This window comes from Nannospalax galili, unplaced genomic scaffold (genome assembly GCF_000622305.1).
Source record: "Nannospalax galili isolate Female #2095 unplaced genomic scaffold, S.galili_v1.0 scaffold1054, whole genome shotgun sequence".
In the NCBI taxonomy this organism is placed as follows: domain Eukaryota; kingdom Metazoa; phylum Chordata; class Mammalia; order Rodentia; family Spalacidae; genus Nannospalax; species Nannospalax galili.
In genome coordinates, this window is record NW_008335006.1 from 593752 (window position 1) to 599448 (window position 5697).

At 40.2% G+C, this 5697-nt stretch overlaps 1 pseudogene; it reads right to left on the reverse strand.

Annotated features, from left to right (window-relative positions):
- Positions 1-2260: 2260 nt before the first annotated feature.
- On the reverse strand, positions 2261-3167 carry LOC115069727 (annotated as a pseudogene).
- Positions 3168-5697: the final 2530 nt, after the last annotated feature.

A 5697-nucleotide genomic window follows, 5' to 3' on the forward strand; every position in this document is an offset into this window, starting at 1 on the left:
TAAAAAGACCAAAAACAAAACAAAACAAAACAAAACCCCAAAACGTGTCTTTTATAACGTGTTCAAAATGCGGTGGAGACTTACAAAATTCAAAAAATTAAAGGAAATATCATAATCCCAAATTTATTTCTATAAGAAAAATAAAATCTATTAAGCAAAATCTAAAAAATATTATTTAAATTGACATTTAAGTTTTTCTCTATTTTTTCTTCTCTTCCAAGATCATGTCAACCTGAAATCACCAGTGTTTTGAGAAATAGTCCTTCCAAAGAAGGTATGGGAAAACCAAAGACAGGAAAAATGCTACTAAGGAGCCACTTTGTACGCTGTGGTACCCGTCTTCACTATTAGGCTACATGCCTAATCTCACAGTTAGAGATGAATTCTGGTTTGGGTTTTCGTTGTTGTTGTTTACTTGGGTGTTTTTTCCCCAGTAGTTTTGTTTGTTTGTTGAGACAGGGTTTCGGTATGTAGCACTGGCTGGCCTTGAACTCAGAGATCCGTTTGCCTCTGCCTCCCATGCTCCCAGGCTGGGAGTAAAGGTATGCACCACCATGTCCAGCCTTGTAGACAGTTCTTTAACTAAGCAGAAGAAAATGAAAACAAGGATAAAAGATTGATTTCCGCCCCCCTAAATCTGCAAATGATAAACTCTGGAGGAAAAAAACCCACTGGTAGAACATAGTTGGACAGTGAAAGGCAACTAACGTTTTTTTTCTTAGCCATCTCTCCAGCCCCTTCTTTTCCTTTTGTTTGAAGACAGGGTCTCATTATACAGCCCTGGCTAGCATCAAACTCACAATATAGACCAGGCTGGCCTCAAACTCACAGAGATCCATGTGTCTCTGCCTCCCAAGTGTTGGGATTAAAGGTATGTGCCACCACATGGGACAAGGCAAATACTTTTTGATCCTTCCAGATTGTAGATATTTTTGCTACTGAAATGTATTAAAATCTTGTTATCACAATTTTTATTTCTCTATAATATTCCCTGTTCCTCATCCTATCAATTTTTCACTGAGCCCTTTTGTCAAAATTCAAGAATATCCCACAATTACTATCTTTCTTTTGCAGGTAATTTCAGTATTTCCTATTGTTCCTAGGAAAATAAAAGTAGCCTCTGCAGAGTCCAGTGTGAAGGTGAGTGTCAAGATGTGAGGTGATGGTGGGCTGGGGAACCAGCTCAGCACAGAGCCCCTGCTTAGCATGTAATAGCTCTGGGTTTGACTGGAGAGGAAGGGCACAGGAAGAAGAAATGAGGGATCTAGGAGGCCTCCTGTATTGTTTCTGCTTTCATTATACAACTGGGGTGGGGGGCTGAAGGCTTGTGATAGCTCTACTGAATAGTCTCCTAGAGCTTCTTGGGATCCACTGACTTGAATGAAATGAACAATCAAACACTCTCGTGAGCCACTTTGACCATCCATGCTTCCAGTTTTTATCATCAAACCCCACTCTCTGAGACAGGGAGAAAAGTATTAAGAAGGGGAAATTATTTGTGAAGATTCTTCTAGTAGTGGAAAGCTATTTTCTTTCACTATATTTTTTCTCTTGCCGCAACATTTTGCTCTAATCCCTAGGAAAGTATAGAAGATGATCTGATTATATTAAGATAATATATATCTTCCTCTATTTATAGAATTTTGATGGTCTTGAAGGAAATATAAGCATGTATGTCTATATGTATATAGATATCCATTTACATGTATCCACACATACTTCTTTTGGATTTTTTCTGCAAAACAGGAATAAAATATAATAATGTGTCATTTATATTCTATACATTCTAAAACACCATATTGGAAATCTTCAAAAAACATTTCTGGGCTACACTCAACCTAAGCAAAGTGAATAGATACCACTATTCATTGAATCTGGATATGCTCTAACTATGAAACAGAATTATGTTTTGCTTTAAAGAGCCACATGAACAGGTTGGGCTGGCTGTAGATTTTTGGACTGCTAACATTCAGTTTTGGTTTGATATTGGGTTTACTAAAACCTGGAAAGGCAGAGCTTATTTTCCAGAAAAACTACAACATATTCTTGGATTAGCCTGTTGCTTTGTATTGATAATAGTGAAGGTAGTTACTGCTAAACTCCTATGTAGTTTTGGATTTCTTGGTTACTTAGATGACCAAAGGCCCAGCAGGTACTCCCTTTGGGTGTGAAAAAGCAACATTCTTATAAGTGCTCGTTCAGTGATGCTTTCTTGAAATGCAAACCTTTCTGAGTGTTTAGGAAGAGAAAATATTCATAGTCAAATGCAGCACCTCCTTGTGGAAGTTAGCCAGACAAAACCGGCTGCAGCATTCGCCATACTCTGCAGGAAGTTCTTTCTTTCCAGTGGAGTGCTAAAGACTTTACAGATTTTTTTTTTTTGCATCATTTTCACTGTCCAGTCCATGCAGTATAGTTCTTTCTCATACACCAAAGCCAAAAAAGACTATGAACCTTGCCAGTTCAATGGTGCATCCATTTACAGCTTTACTAGCCATGAAAGTGAAGCAGATGGTCCCACATAGGATCAGGAGACATGCACTATTCTCTAGAAGCCACTCCCTGGGAACCACATCCTGAGGAGATGTTGGCCCAAAGATGATAAATAGCAATCTTGCCTGATTCACTATCGGCCATGGTTTCAATATTTGAGTCAACTAAAATGCAGAATCACTTCAGTGTATCCAGTGATCAAGCAGGACATTCCTACAAAACAGTCTAATCCTTAACTTTGGTCTTCCAGAATTTCCTGTAAGTGCATGCCATAACACGGTAATCCTAAACATTGCAAAGGAGCTATACGGCCACTGAATTTAAAACAGGAAACTTCTGAGAGTATTTTGTGAATGTACTTCAGTCTTTCCTTGGTGGGTAGCAGCAATGTGCATCTTTTAAATAGTAACCCTAGAGCTCTGCAGGACTCCAGTAGAGCTGTGTCTTCTTTTGTGTCAGGCAGTTCAAGGTTATGAAAGTTCTGTAGTAAAAGTCTGACAAATATCTTAAAATTATGTGGAATATTTCCAATGGCAAGACTTTAAAATTTCCAAGGGTTGATAAGGGCTGAGAATCTGAATTAAGGGTCTTGGAAATATAGCTTGATGGATGATTGGCACGACTATATTCCTGTTGGGAATCAAAGAGAAATTGCTATTTATTCTAGATGACATCTCTCTCTTTTTTCTTTTCTTTCTTTTTTTTTTTCTTTTGTCTTTTTGTTGGTTGTTTTTTGACAGGGTCTCTAGTCACAACCCACTTGGAAGTTACAATGTGAACCAGGGGTGGCCTTGATCTCACAGAGATCCACTGCCTCTGCCTCCCGAGGGCTGGGATTAAAGGTGCACGCCACCACACCCGGCATGACACCTCTTCTTATCCAATGAATTTATCCACAGAATTCGACAGTTACCGGCTACAGAATCACAGGAAAGTGGGATTTAGTCGCCTTGCCCCACCATCCTCAAATTTCCAAATGTCTGAAAAGGACAATCCCCTCAGGGCTTTCCCGCCTGCTCCACCGGCTTCGAGCAGCGTTCTGGGCTCTCCCCTTCCTCTGTCTTTTTAAGACCACTGCTCCCTGTAGCCCCAGGAGCCCTGGAACTCACTAGGTAGACCAGGCTGGCCTTGATCTCACAAGGATCTGCTGGCCACTGCCTCCCCTCCCAAGTGGTGGAACTAAAAGCACTGCCTGACACTCAGTTTGATTTTTTTTCTTTTTTTTGGAGGTGAGGGGGTGGTGGAGGTCTTTTTGAGACAGGGTCTCCCTGTAGCCCCAGCTGGCCTGGAACTCACTATGCAGACCAGGCTGGCCTTGAACTCACAGAGTTTTGCCTACCTGTGCCTCCCAAGTGCTGGAACTAAAGGCATGCACCACCACACCCTCTTCAACTTTCTTGTACAACCCAAGAAAACTTGCCCAGGAATGGCACTACTCACATTGGGCTGGGCCCTCCCACATAAATTAACAATTAAAAAAATGCCTCAAAGATATGGTTACAGGTCAGTCTTCCCAGGTGTGTCAAGTTGACATCTAAAGCTATCCGGTACGTGCTGTATGTATATATATATGGCTGTGTATCAAAGAACTGTGTACTGATTTTCATATGACAGATTTTCATTAACATGTATTTTGTGGATGAAAAATAAAATATAAATATTTTTGTTTGTGAAATTTATAAAAACTCATTTCACCCTCAGGTAGTGATGGGTGCAAAAGGAGGAGACAGATTGTCTTTTTTTTCCCATTGTTTCTATGTCATGACCTCACATACCCGTGTGTACTCCAGGCTAATAGTGTGGAGAGGGCAGCTGGCTAATGGTCATTCAGAAACAAAGTACTACCTTTAAGAGTGAACTCTTAGTGATGTCAATTAGATGAAATGTAAGATGAGGGGAAACTACCAAAACCAGCTGAAGGGGAGCCAGCATTTCACAACCAGTGTGTCATTCCACACCCAGTGTGTCATTCCACACCCAATGTGTCATTCTACATAGGTTGCTATTGTCCTCACTATGGTAAGTGCTACATCATATACATGCGTATAAAAAATAGATTTTATTTTGATGAATATTTCTTTTGATCTAAAAGTTTTTGTTTGGGATTAGGCATCAGTTTGGTATCTCACCCCAGGGCCTTGCTGCTTCCCCTGGTAGCTGTGGGCCTTGTTTCTTCCTGGTATGCACTGTGATAGATCTTCACTTTGCCTACTTTTCAAAACAAGAGATCCCAAATACATTGATTGTGAACATTTGCTTTAGTGGAGAAACAGATTTTTATTTAGATAAGGTATCCTTGTAACCTGGAACTTACTGTGTAGAGTGTAGACCAGGCTGGCCTAGATCTTATAGAGATCTGCCTTCCTCTACCTCCTGAGTGCTTAGATTAAAGACATGCAACACTACACCCAGCTTGAGTTCAAAGATTCTTTATGGCAAACATCTGGATGATGTTTGGTTTGTTTTGCTTTTCATTTCTCTTCCCCCTTCTCTCTCTCTTGTAGAAAGAAGGAAGGAAAATTCATGCCCCAAATTTAGAAACTTATTCATCTTATATATTTGCAACTTTCTCTTTTTTTTCCCATCCAGGCTGACTCATCTGAAAATCATTACCCTCAAAATCAAGCTCTTTTCAAGCTTCCCTTTGCCTTAGAGCCCCTCCCCAAGTCCTCTGCAGTGACCTACAGTTTTATAGAGGTATGGAACAAAATTTTCAGGTTCTCTCCTCTGATCTTTCTCCTAGTCATACTCAAGTTCCCTCCTTCTGACATTGACAAAGACTGGCTCATTAAGGACAAATGGAGACATAATTTTCAAATGCTTTTATTGTGCCCTGATCATAAGTTGACAGCAGAAAGTACTCAGTTGAGCTAATGGAAGATTTAAAATTTTTATTACAGGGCTGGAGAGATGGCTTGGCGCTTAAGAGCACTGACTGCTCTTGCAGAGGACCTGGGTTCAAGTCCCAGTACCCATATGGCAGCTAACAACCATCTGTAACTCCAGTTCCAGGGGATCTGATGCATTCTTCTGACCTCCACAGGCATTGCATGACACAGGTGCACTTACACACATGCATACAATACACTCATACACATAAAAATAAAATAACAAAATATTTAAAAATTTTTTTTTTATAGCCAGGCCTGGTGGCACACATTTGTAGTCCTGATATTTGGGAAGCAGAGGCAGGTATATCTCCAT